The sequence below is a fragment of the Vidua macroura genome, chromosome 14 (genome assembly GCF_024509145.1).
Source record: "Vidua macroura isolate BioBank_ID:100142 chromosome 14, ASM2450914v1, whole genome shotgun sequence".
Lineage (NCBI taxonomy): Eukaryota > Metazoa > Chordata > Aves > Passeriformes > Viduidae > Vidua > Vidua macroura.
Genome location: NC_071584.1, coordinates 14468543 through 14482257, shown reverse-complemented (window position 1 = coordinate 14482257; position 13715 = coordinate 14468543). Strand labels below are relative to the sequence as shown.

General features: G+C 48.7%; 1 long non-coding RNA gene across 3 annotated transcripts; it reads left to right on the top strand.

The window, feature by feature from the left end:
- Nucleotides 1–7172: 7172 nt before the first annotated feature.
- LOC128814617 (uncharacterized) lies at nt 7173–13075 on the top strand. 3 transcript variants are annotated; one of them, XR_008439425.1, is made up of 4 exons: nt 7173–7298; nt 8974–9041; nt 11273–11340; nt 12998–13075. It is a non-coding gene; the product is annotated as an uncharacterized LOC128814617 (long non-coding RNA). The 3 variants fall into 3 exon arrangements; XR_008439426.1 differs by having other exon boundaries at nt 12046–13075; XR_008439424.1 differs by having other exon boundaries at nt 11456–13075.
- Nucleotides 13076–13715: the final 640 nt, after the last annotated feature.

Sequence of the window (13715 nt, the reverse complement as noted above, 5' to 3'; positions counted from 1 at the left end):
CCCCATCCTGCGGGCAGCCTGGAGGCACTGCCTGCTCACTGCCTGCACATCCTCTCCTGTTCGCCATGAGAGCTTTATCACACCCACTAAACTTGACATTTCATAAAGGAGAAAAATTAATGAAAGACGAGCAGAGAGAAGCACTAATTTAGGAAAAGCACTAATTAGACATATTCTGGGTGGTCTCATTTTGGCGTTCTGCCTTTTAGGCTAGACTGGTTTTGCTGCCGCTTCCCTTTCTCACACTTTTCCTCCTCTCTCACCTTTCCCACCCTACAGCGATCCCTGCAGGGGATTTCTGTGGTGTTGGGCCATGGTGTCTGGGGGTCACAAGGCACTGCTGGGTTGATTGGGTGCAGTGCAGGACTTTCCTCCATCTCCCCAGACTGTTCAGCACACAGTGCTCTGGACACCTGCACTGTCACAGAAGCCAGCGCGGGTCACAGGTACAGACACACCAAGGCATGGGGAGCCTCAGGGATGCCTGCAGCTTTCAAGTGACAATGTCCAGTGATGATGTGAAACACACAGACACACAGAAATGGACACACACACACATATATACACAAAAACACTACTTCTTTCTCTACAGATAACGCTACAGTTTGCATTTTCAATGGCAAGGATAAAGCTCTTAACAGAACTCACTGGAATTGGGCCAGATGTGGCAGCTAAGTGCCCGGTATTCTGTCCCAAAAGACACAACTGTATGTGAATTTACAAAGCAGTGTGTGGGGCAGTCACTCTCCATGCAGGCTTTGGCCTCCTGCTCACACAGCATCTCTTTGCACCCAGGACAATATGAGAAATACAATTTGAAGCCTGATTTGATGTTGCTTCTGCACTTTGAGTTGATGAATTAATTCCTGGTGCAAACCTGCAGTATTACACAGAAAGTCAGATCTTACATGGCTTTAAATTCCAGATTCATCCTTGAAGTCTCCATGCTAGTTGGAGGCACCGTGAGATAAAAAGCACTTAAAAGAAAGGAAGATGTGAACAAAATGCCTCCCCATGAGCTCTGCCGGCATTGATGGGAGGGTATGAGCAACAATTCTTCATCCTGCTCCTCAGAGTGAAAAACACTCTGTTGTACAGCAGGTGCAACTCAAAGTAATTGAGTAATTAAAAAAACCTGAGCAATTTAGGGTAAAAGGTTTGTGTAAAGGTATATTGTGCCCTGGCCATATAGAAACTTAATTAATGTATATCCCCAGGAGCAATGCTTGTCTTCCTGTTAAAACTCTGCTAATAGGATGACTGGAGCACAGCCAACCTGCACACCCAGTGCCATGATTTTCCTTCCCCCCCTGGAACACAGCACAAGCAGCTGGGATCAGCACAAAATGGTTATCCCAGCTCAAAAATGCCTTATTAGAAAGCAGCACTTCACTTCAGAAAAATGTCAGTTTCCATCAACAAAACTCAGGATTTTCAAAAGCAATCAAAATCTCGGTGGTAGCTGGGTCCCTCAAAAGCCCCCTGAGATAAACTTTCCCTAGGCAGGGTCCAAGAGCCACCAAAGCGAGTGGTCTTGGGCTGGAGAGCCACAGTGGTGCGTGACACTTCCCAAAGCATTTCCATTCCATCCCAGGGTGGGAAACCAAGGAAATGCCAGCAGTCAGAGAGCTTGGGACTGGTGTGCTGGGCTGTCTCCAGCATTTGGACTCTTGTCCCTGTCCTGCACAAGCCCAGTCCATCTCTCTGAAACGCACAGCTTCACTGCTTGGGTTTTCTTTGGACTATTCTAGGAGCTAGCCTTTAGGAATGAATACATTTTCCAGGTAACAAGCTAGGAGCCAGACCATCCTTCCTAGGAGGAGGGCCGAGGGCATCTAAAGACCACTAACCTACCATTTCAGACTCCTTGCATGTCTAAGGAGTTCCTCCCGGGCTATTGCCTTGAATTGTACAAAATGGCTCTTGGACATATAATTTAAGACTATGTGTCATATGGCAGAGGTCCATGGGATGGTCACGGAGCACAATATATAAAATGTTCAGCTAGAAATATCAGTTTCCCTACAGTATCAGCATAACAAAAACTTTTGCAACCGTCTGATGTTGGGACTGGTTTGTATTGCAAATGTCCTTCTCTAATCTACAGCTCTGTATTAAATAACACATTATCCTATCATGACATTTGGCTTTGCCAAGAGAGTACAATATTTACATGTACATGCCCACAGCACTGTATTTCTGACAGAATACTGTATCAATGACAAATTGCAGGTTTGGTAACACAAGTCAGAAAAAGTTTTAAGCGTGCTGGCGTTGGGGAAGTCAGAGGAGCTTGTTTACATACAGAACAATTACAGGAACAGACAAAATTATTGTGTGCTGATAAATATTGATCTTCAAAATTGTAAACACTTTTGTATGCAGAAGCTGGAGAGCTGCTGCAACAGATAATTGCTCAATGCTGTTTCAAATCAAAATGCAAAAATTGCTTTCAAGATGTGAGCAGCTCTTCACTCATGAGTTGGGGCATCTTCTGCTGATGGCAGTTGCTCAAGGACAGAGTCAGCAGACATCTCCACAGCCAACAGGCTGGTAGTCATCTCACAAAGACAACACTTCTGCCAAAGAGAAAAAAGTGGGAAGTGCTTCAGCCCTTTCTGGAGTGACCTTGATGTGCAACTTCCCTCCCACCCCTCTGAGCTCTGCTTTTTGTATCCTGCCTCTGTGCCCTCTCAGCCTCCATGGGAAAACCTGTGCAGTGATTTTGGGATGTGATCCTGCAGCAGCATCTTCTGCCCTGCCCTCCTTTCCATGCTTGCTGTAGTTCATACATCCATGGGGAGAGTTCACAAAAGGGCCAGAAATATACAGAAAAATGGGTCTGAGCTGAGCCCAGGCTCTGAACAGCCAGGTCACAGCAGTGGTGCCAAGGGCTTGCCTGGGACAGGCTGGAATATCTCACTCTTCCTCGCCCTGAATTTAGTTAGAATGTTTTACAGGCAGTTTTCTATCGAGACGTCGGCTGTGCTATCAACCCACCCCCTCCCCTGCACATAATCAAAATATTTTGATAACCAAAAAATGTCAGGCAATACAGCACATTTTGCAGTAAATAAATACAGCAAATAACTGCAAAGGCAAGGAGGGGAGGACTGGGGAGCTGGTTCCTCTGCTGAAGGTTTCCATCTCCAAACAACAAAAAGATCCTTTAAAATTAGTGTTTCACTAAAAAACAGGTATTTTCTACAAAAACAACCCCCCTCTAGTGAAAGAAAGGAGGCTGATGGGAGGGAATGTCACGCTGCCGGTTCACACCTCGGGAGCAGAGCACAGGCCCTGGCACAGCCGCGTGTGGGCCCGGCAAGGCCCGGCAGGGCCCGGCCGCTCCTCACGCCAGACAAGGAGCGATCCCATGAACGGGCCCTCGGCGAGCTCCTCGGCACACACCAGAAACGTGTGACAAATTGCAATGACAAGGCTGCGCTGGCAGGCTGGATGGCGGGCAGTGAAATCCCTGTCCAGACAGTGCTATGATCCGGGCACTCTTTGAGCCAAGGGAAGGCAGGAGATGCTGCCAAAACCCCATGGGCATGGCCACCACACCCATTTTCCACACTGCAGAGTGGCTGAGGGGGCTGCGAGCACTGAGGGTGCCCAGGGAGCCAAGGCTGGGAATGTCACACCACACACAGAGCCGGGGGAATTGCGGAACGCCAGGGCCGGTGCACAAGGGCAGATGAAGGAGACATGGAAAGAAACCAAGCACTAATCCACTGTTCAGTCTGGTCACAAGGGACTGAAAGGCTGGAGGAAGGGGATAGTGCACAAGTCAGAGCTCAGGATGGGCAGTTTACTGTGCTGGAGGGGTAATGCAATAAATAAAAGACCCTGGTCCCCATTCTGCACACCAGGAACCCACTTTCTGTTCATTGGGAAACACACGGTGCTGTGGCTGTACCCACACCTGGTCCTTTCCACTGTCCCAGGCACCCCAGGCTGCCCACCTGCACTCCGTGTGCCCTACACAGCCCCTGCAGACACAGGGACCCCCCTTTCCCATGCTAAGCCCAATGTTAGGATGAACTCAGGGGCTGGTTAGACACTCCTCCAGAAGCAGCACAATTTATTAGCCCAGTAGCAGTGGAAAGTTTCCAGGCTGGGCAGGATGCTCCAGCAGCGAGGCGCTGCACAAGGGGACTGGGCGCTGCACAAGGCTCTTGCTGCAACAGGAAAGCAAGGGCAGCATGGGCAGCACAGCTCTCAGACCCCAGGGGCAGCTTTTGAAGAGGTGTTTCTCCTCAGCTGTTTGTCCCCTCCAATGTCACTTGTCCCACCAACAGCCCTCCTCAAAGGGCACGTAACCTCCAAGTTTTTTCTTTATTCTTCTTGCACTTGCAGAAGCAGATGCAAGCCCAGCATTTGGGCTGGTGCTGGGCAAACAGAATTGGTCTCCTCAAAGAGTTTCCTGCCTTTACCACCAGCCTGCAGCACAGAAGGAGTGGCCACAGCTCACCCCTGTGACAGGGAACAGAAGCATCTCAGCAGGCCACATTTCAGATGTGTGGTGGGGGAAATGTTTATTTTTTTGAACCAGTTCCATAGCTGCCACCTCTGCAAGGACATCACATTCTGAGTGTCTGACAAGCCCCAGCTTGGCTGGGTGTCTGTACCTCAGGCAAGGGAAAACCAGAGGGCCTCAGAGCATCTCCACATTCCTTGGAGTGGGACAGAGATGCCTCGAGAGCCAGGGACAGCGACAAACAGGAGCCGGGCAGGGCCCCCACAGGTGTGCCCGTGGGAGGGCAGGCAGCAAACAGCTTTTCTGGGGTATTTTGGGCTTTTTGCTTTCAGCCCCAGTGATCCGTGGGGTGCATCTCTGCTTGGCGGCAGCAACCGTACAGCATCCATCTGCAAAAACACCCCAGCAAACAGAACCCCGCGCCCTCCCCCAGTCTCTGTGAGCAGCATTCATTCCTTGCTCTCACTGTAGATCCGGCATGCCGAGTCCTTTCTCCCCAAGAGTATTCTCCCTTTACAAAGCAAGATCATAAAGCGGTGACATAATCCAAGCTTGGCAAACACTTTTGCTGATGTTAAGCCAGTGCCTTTCGTGGTTCTCACTGCAGCTTTTGAGGCCATGATATACATGGCGCAACCAGCTGATTAAATGTGCAGGAGCCTCCCAAGATACCATTTCATCCGAAACGCTGACATTTATATTTGACTTCCAATAAGTGTGGGGCACTTTTTTTTTTTTTTTTTTTTAATTAGTTTTCACAAGGGTGGGAGTCAGACGCAGCTACACAATGAAGTTCTCCATAGAATAGGTATGATTCAACCAGATGACTCCTGGCCAGACTTCCTAACCCATCTACCTTGCAGTGGAGCCTCCAAGCCAAATTAATTAGAGGCCACCCACAAGTAGATGTGATTCTGTGTAGGTGAATCTCTTTGCCCATTCATTCCCTACCACATCTGCTGAGATCTCAACGTTCATGCTAAGGGTGAGTGGGAGGGCTCTGGTTCTAAATAAATGACTCGATTTGTTTCATTTTGGCACCAAGATTTAGCCAGCCAGTGAGGCCGAGTAGTAAACAATAGTAATGTGGAAAAAAAGTTTAAAAAAAAAAAAAAAGCAGCATATAAGATGCCTCAATGAAGAGGTGTGATTGTTGGCAAAATGTGTCCCATTTGAGTTTATGGGATGTACAGAGTCTTTTTATTAGGGATACTTTTTGCTATTAGTGTAATAAAAAAGGACCAATTGTTTCTGCCATCTGAGAAAACTCTTGGTGGAACAGGCATAAATCCAGGAATAATTAAGAAAATAATAGTGCACACCCAAAAAGAAAAACATTATTTGTTTAAAGATGAAGTCCCTCTAGAATACTTGGTAGTGATTGCGTTTCTTTCAAAAGAGGGGGAAAAACCCTTCTAAATGAAAAGCAGCAGCCATCAGCTCATCTCTAAGATCTCGAGTGGAAAAAGCGTGGGGCTGTAATCCCCCTCAGTGGTGAGGCTTTTCCGTTTTCATCGCTCTTATCAGCCTTTGCAAGTTGCAAAATAAAAGTGTTTTGCCCCTACATGTTTCCATCAGAGGATCAGAAGTACTTCACAAAGCAGAATTAATTGAGCTTCGCTGCTCACCTGTGAGAACAGAGCAATTATTTAGCAACAGGGTTTGGGGGTTTTTTTGCTGTTTGGGGTGGGGGTAGAAATAAAAACTGCAGGAACAATTCAAACCCACCAGGCCAACAAGAGACTTGGCAGCTTTAACCACTTCCAATGATGAATGTGACAAATCTGCAAGCTTTTGACCACCAGATCCGGGTTCTCCTTTTGGAAGGGAACATATTCCCTCAGCATCACTTTTCCCAGGCCTCAGTTTGCCAGGCTCCCCACCAGCACGAACCACTGTTCTCCCAGGTTTTGACTCTTCACATTTAAAAGCCTCTGGAAAACCATGTCTCCAAACAGCCCATCCTCCCCATGGTGCCGTGGTGCCATCGCACCCCCAGGATATGCACTGTGGGCGCCGAAATCCTGCTCCCATTGCTCCAGTGCGACTCCGGGCAGGTTATAAGGCTTTGCCGGCTGGACGTGGGAAAGCCTGCAGGTCGGAGAAACGCAGACTGAGAATCAGTGTTTGTGGAGAGCTTAGCATCACAGTCATGGGGAAAAAAGAGAACGATTTTAAGTCTCGCTTTGATGTCATGTGAGTGCATGGACAGAGCCACACATTGAGTAATAAGACATCAACTTTTACCCAAGCAGGGGTGGAAAAGCATCATCCCTTTTCTGTCTGTGTTATAAGCGGCCATAAACCCCCGACGGCAGAGGCAGAGGAACAAACTGGTTCGCACGAAGGGCGAAGCTGAGCATCCCCACCGCTCCCGTGCAGCTCTCGTGTTTTGCATACATCTGTTTACTTTTTCCCTAATTGAGGGTTTTTTTTTTTCTCTGCACGCGGCTTTCGGCGGCTGCGGAGGCGCGGCGGTCCCGGTTCACCGCCCCGGACCGGGGGCAGGTGAATCCTCGCCGCGGCGCTCCTCGCAGCCACTGCCCGGTGGGCCCCGCGCCCCGCACCCCGCACACACGGCCGTGCCGGTCCGGTCCGCTCCGCTCCGGTCCGTGCCGGGGCCGCGCACCGGCCGCCGCGCGGTCCCGCAGCACCGCGCTCCCCGCCCCGCGCCGCGCCCAGCCCGGCCCGGCCCGGCCCGGCCCGCCCCGGCGGGCGGCGCTGCGGCCGCCCCCGCTCCCAGCAGCCTTTGCAGCCGCCTACAATGAAATTTGCGAAGTTTTTTCGGTTTCGGCGCCATTTTCGAGTGGACTCGGAGGTGAGGAGGGAGGGCGGGCAGGGCGGCGGGGCCGGGGCGCGGCGGGGGGCGGCCGGCACCCCCCGTGCCCTGTCCCCGCTGCGGGCGGCACGGCCCGGCCCGGCCCGGCCCGGCCCCGCGGGGGGAACACGCGGGACGGGGCGCGATGGGGGGGGGGCTCGGCGGGACCCCCTCCCGCCGCTGCCCCGTGGGCGGGGTCGCGCCGCTCCCCCCGCGGGGCACGGCCGGACACGGGCCCGGCCGAAACTTTGCCGGGGGTTGGGGCGCAAAGAACTTTAAAAAAAAAAAAAAAACAAAAACAAAAAACAACCAAACAAGTCCCCCCCAAAACTGTTAAAAGAACTTTTTTGGGGCGGGGGGAGTGGGGAGCGCGGCGGCACCGACACCCCCCCGGGGGGAGCCGCCCCGCGCGGCACAAAGGCGGCCCCGGGGGCTCGGGGGCCGTGACGCCGCGGGCGGTGACAGCGGCGGGGACCCGGGGGGCGGCGGGCGGGGCCCCCCGGGCCGTTGGTGCGGGAGCGGCGCGCGGGGCCGGTTCCCACGTGGGTGCGGGGCGCCCCGACGACCCCCGGGTGCCTTTTCCTCACGGGTTTTGGTTCTCCCCCCCCCCCCCCCCCCCGCCCCGCTCCGACTATTAATAATTTTTTAATCTTTTTTTTTTTTTTTTTTCTTTTTTGAGCCGCGCCCGCCCCCCGCAGGTGGGGCTCGGGGTTGATTCTTTTTTTCTTCTTTTTTTTTTTTTTCTTTTTTTTTTTTTTTTTCCCTTTTCTCTCTTTTTTTTTTTAAAGCGAACGCGGGGACCCGCGGGCTGCCGGCCCGGCGCGGAGTCTGCGCGCCTCCGCACGTAGAAAATAGTTTTATACATTAAAAAAAAAAAAAAAACTGCTGGTGTAACCAAAGAATAATGTAAAATATTAAAGAAAATCCAATTGGCAGCCAGGTTTTGCTTTTTTTTTCTCTTTTCTCCTCGCTGCTTGCTCGCTTTGTACAGGAAATTTGAATATCCTGGCAAGGGCCAGCTTCCCAGGGCAGCCTCGCAGCTCTCTGGGAGCTGCAGTGATGGAGCAACATGCACGGCTCTGAGACTTTTCCTCTCTAATTGATCCTACATAGAATATTTTTCCCGTATACACATCGGGTATGTAAAGACAATTTTTTTCTGTTTGGAGAGTGAGTTTTCCAAGGTTAAATCATTAATTATTCCCCCTAAAAAACAGAAATTCTGCTTGTGTGTCTTATGTGTGTTAAGTGTAGGTGAGGGACCATCTGCCAAATTTCATCATCTGTTCTGAAGAAATCCAAAGAACTCACCGGCAACTGTGAAAGTCTGTATTTAGTTAATCGACTTTGGTGGGAAATACAGTAAGACTCAGCTGCTAATGCAGTAAATGCTTATGAAATAGGGAAGCTTTAAGTAATGCTTCATGCAAACTTAACCCAAATCTAAAAAGGAAAAAAAAATCAGTGTGCTTGTTATGTTTTGAATTATTGTTCGTCTGACCAAAAAAGAAATAGATTTTTTTTTGTTTGTTTGTGGTTTTTTTTTCCTGTTCTTAACAAATAAACTTTATAGAAATTAGGCTTCCAGATCTGACCCTTTTTGTTAAGAACTGGATGAGATGACAATACTAAAACTTGAAAGTAACAAAAAGCATCATACTTTTCTTTTCCTCAGCAGTGTTGAGAAAAAAACCTGTGGATCCTGGAATTTTACTGTGGATTTTACTGGTTTTCTGGAGTGCTGTAAGTTGAAGTCTTGTCCCGCAGGCCTTTCTAAGCACCAGTAGCTCCCTGTCCCACTAACACCCTCGCCTCGGTAAACACAGCTGATCCTGCTGGTAACAATGTTGGGCTCGAGTTTCACACCGAGTGGAGTTAACGAATTCCTTTTTTGCGTTATTTCAATCTGCCCTTTGTAGCTGCAGTTTGGTTTCGGGTGTTCGGCCCCACCTAAGAGCGTGTCGGTGCCGTGTGGTTGAGCGTGGGGAAGGTGCGCCGTGCTGGAGGGAAAACGTGCTGGGGTTTATACGAACTGCGTGCTGCCTCCCTGGCCCTTTTATGGGCAAATTAGTGAGGGAAAAAAAAATAATTTTTGATGAAGCGCGTGAGGAACGACCCGCTCTCACATGGCTTCGACAAGAACAGGCAGGAAATATATTTTCTGCGTTGGTTTTGTGCCCCCAGGAGCGAGTCGTGGCTGGGCAGAGCAGCGATTTGGGGTGATGGGAGATGCGCTGCGGGTGCCGCGCTAATGGAAGTAACTTGGCTTGTGCAGTTCCCATTGCTCGGGCTCCTTCACAGCCGCCTCTCCTCCCACAGCCCCCGGAGCTCTGCGAGGCAGTTCCTGCCGGGAACGGCAGAGCTGGAGCCATGTGGTGGCTGTCGATCAAGCACCGGCTCTGATCCCAGCTATTGGCCACATCTGTAAATAGTCGGACGTGACTTTTGTTTAAACCTCATTGTTCAAAAGGAGGCAGCAGCGAAAGTGTTGGGATTTTTCAGAGCCGGGCAGATATGAAGTGTTCTGGTGGTGTTACTCGCACCCTTATTTTCGTTTTGTCACTGTAATTTTGCCTCGCTGATGAGTGCCTGGGTCCTTCAGCTGTAATGAGATGATTTACTTTAGTCTTTTTGTAAAATAATAAATGCCCCTTTTTTCCCCCAATTGTTTCAAATGAGAACAATGACTTCAGGATTTGTTTGTGCATGTCTCCTAGAAAACTGTTGGTTAGCAGAGCTGAGAGTTTTGTTCCTTTTTTTTTTCTATATATAGGAAATGCTTAATATTTACTTGTCTGTGAGCTCACCTAGCCCTGAAGTGTATGGGTCAGTAAAGGCTCTGTATGCCTTTACTGTCATCTGTCCTGTCATGGGCTCCTGTATTTATTTCCTTTCCTTTGCCATAGCGCTCCTTCTCACATTTTTTCCCTTCTCTTTTTTTTCTGGTTAGTGTCAGTGAGGAGGGATGAGGTTATATTTTAAGTGAATCCAGTATTTCAGAGGGAATTTGTTTTGGTTTTATGTGTGTGTTTGGGATTGGAGCAGGGGGTGTGTTTTTTACTTAATTGCCCAATATACTTTGGCAAGCAGAAGTTGCATTGTTTTGTGAATTGCATTAATGGTTTTCTGCATGTTCAAATTCCCCAGTTATTTGGGGGATTTAATTAAACCTCTGTAGGTGGCTGGCTTACATAGATGACAGGTAGAAGTTTCTATTTCTAGAAGGAGCTGGTGCACACACTGCAGGCATGGAGCTCTAGGCAGCAGAAGGGCTGTTGCAGTGCTTTTGCATTGGGGTGGAGCTTTTGGGGCAGTTCTTCTCGTGTTTGGGGTTACCAGTAAGCAGGACACCCCAGTTCCTGGCTGTAGTGAGGTGCTGCTTGGAAGTTGAAGGTGCTCCTGAGATGCTGTTTCTATGTGACAGTGAGAGAGGGCACTTGTGGTGTCACTACAAAAGCATCAACCCCCAAACAGCCTCTCTGTTTTACCTCCTGCCCTAGGCCTGGCTTACCACCTAAACCAGCATAATTAATATGTTTCCTTTGCTTCTGGTCTGCCAGGACCTGTAGAGTTGTTCTTGCTTCTGCTTTAGGGAGGAAGGTGCTGGCCATGGTTGTGCTCAGTGGCCTTCCCACCTGCCCAGAGCTGCCCCTGGTTTTTCTGGCTATCTCTCCTTGCTCTGCAGCACCTGGGTGTGATTGGTGTGCCTTGGGTGCCACTGCCTAGAGTCAACCTGAGCCAATGGTGCCAGCAGCCCCAGCTGCAGGCATGGGGAGGATGGAGAGAGGAGGGATGTAGTTACTCTGCTGCATATTCTACCCTATCTGGAGCTGAAAACTTGATTTACTTCTTTTTTCCTTCCCTAATTCTGTGTGTGCCTTGGAAGGGGGCCTGCCCAACAGCCCTGGTTCCCCCTCCTGGGGTTGCCCCTCTCTGCCATTGCCTCTCAAACCCTTTTTGTTGTTGCTTTGTAGCTCCCACTGAAGCAGCAATCTGGTTGTCCAGAGAGTCCGTGCAGGAGCTGATGTGCCTGTGCTCAGAGGTGAGTTGGGAAGGTAAGCTCATGTCCCACCTGCTCCAAAATACCTGCAGCATCTGCATCCCTCTGGGAAAATGCAGGTCCCTCTGACGCACGTATCCCTTCTTGGGTACTGCAGGTAATACCTAGGAGATGTTCAGGTGAACTCAAATTACCCTGTTCAGCTGCCAATTTCTGATGTAAAGTTGAGTTTCCAAAGCACAAACTAAGTTTGAAAGAAGCTGAAGTGGGAGATGGAATAATTCAAACATGGAACTTTTTATTGCATGCAATATTGATGCTGGCATGTCATAAACATGCATATTTTCTCAGATACATATTTCACTGCCTATCCCAAATTTCCAGTTGCCCAATACTTGGTATGACTGTTGATTTTCCCTCTGTGCTAGAGGCTGGTGGAGGTGTATTGAACCCTTGCTTTGAAAAGTTCTCCTTACTAAAGAGAGCTAGGCAAAAGTCTGATTTATATAAATATAAAAACATTAATTAAAACGTGAACCTCAAGCACTATCAAAATGGATTCTAAAGCTGAACGTGTTTGCTGTTGCTTTTTTCTTTGGATTCATTTGAAGAGATGAAAGAAATAAGATTGCACAGGTAGAGTCAAGTAAAACATTGTTGCAGAAGTAATTAATGGTAATAGTATGGGGGGGGCTGTTTTGATTTAGCTCGTACAGGCTTAACACTGGGTGCGTGTTTGCTTTGCAGCAAGTAGAAGCTGCTCATTAGGGGGTTGGCCCTGGTGCTGTCAGTGTTGAGGACACTGAAGTGGTGAGAATATGCTGCTTTTTTAGTTGGCAAATATTTGATTTCAAATTTGAAATCGCTTGGCAAGGGTCACAAGAGCTTTTGAAATTCCTATTTTTAAGTTTGCTAAAGAGGCAGGGACTCGGTGGTGCATTGGGCACGAGGGGATGGCACAAGAATTTGAACCCAAGGCGTCATTTCTGACATTGTTCAGGTTTTTTTGTGATGCTGCTTTTTAAGAAAATGAATTGGAGGAAGTTGTCCCATAACTGGTGGGGTGGGGGGGGGGGGGAAGGTTGAAAGGAAATACAAAAAATATCAGTCTGTCTGCATGGCTCCTGTGCAGCCCAGGCTGGCTGCTGTGTAAGTGCCACTGGCAGCTGCCTTCTGCAGGGCTGCAGCCCCTCCCTGCCCTGCTCTGGTGCTTTCTGCTCTGGTACAGGCAGGGAATGTGATTAAGTTCCAGAGGTCTTTAATTTCTGGTCGTAGAAGGCTTGTCCATTCACATAATAAATAAGCATAATTTAATATTTTTTAAAATGAGGATTTTTTTACATATCTCAGAAGTCAAATTTAGCTGAATTAAAGTATTTTAAGGAAAATTTAACGTGTTTCAAGTGTTGGAATATGGATTTATTTATCTGAAATGTTAACATTGTGACTTCTGGAAAATCCTTGATGTTCAGCATCACCTAAGAGGAAAGTACAAGGTAACATTTTCCCACGTAACAGTGGGAAGGGCTGGGAAGTTCTGCAGGCTCTTCACAGTAGCAAAAGCAGCAGATCTTCTGGATCTGAAAATGTATTATTTGCTGGGACCTGATACTAACTGTGGTTTGGGGGAACAGTTAATTTCTGACCTTGTTTCTGAAATTGGTTTGTTTGCACTGTATAACTGCTTGTTCTCTTATAGTTACAGACTGTCTGATAGCACCTGTGAAGAAAAAAAAAATGCCTGTCTTGTGGTGGTAATGCATGCATGTTAAATGTCTTCATTGTAGAGTGTTCTTTGTTCTTCAGTCCTTTATATCATGGTTTTAAAAAAAATTACACATATACATATATATATTCAAAATACCATTTGGAATGTCAACATTCAGTGGGCTTTGAGGAGATGTAGCAGCACATCATGGTTTGTAGGGACAAGGAGATACAGACCATTCTGGGCTGCCTCATTACCTCAAGGATAAGACAAGAAAGTGAGCTTCTGGTTATCATAGATGTGGAAGCTAACACATTCCCATGTATCTCATTAGTTCAGGTATGTGTAGACACGTTCTCTTGGTGCTTGTACTGTGCACATCCTTTACACCCCCTGGGAGCTCGTGTGTCTGGCCCTGCAGGCAGGAAGGGCTTGTAGCTCCTTTTTGTTCTCCAACATGGGCATGACCACATCCTATACTAAACTACCCCTCAGCTATTGCTTTTTGGGCCTTTCCCTGGCAAAGGATCAGCCAAGGGACCCTTGCCCTGTGTTTGGGGCAGAGAGAGGGGGGTCTGGAGGCCGTGGAGAGCTGTCAGCAGTGCTCTAGCAGCACGTAAATACTGGAGTTTGGGATTGCTTGTTGCTCTCCAGTATTGCATTGCTGCTTTAGTGAGGCTGGAAATGGGTCTCTGCTGCAGGGCTCTGG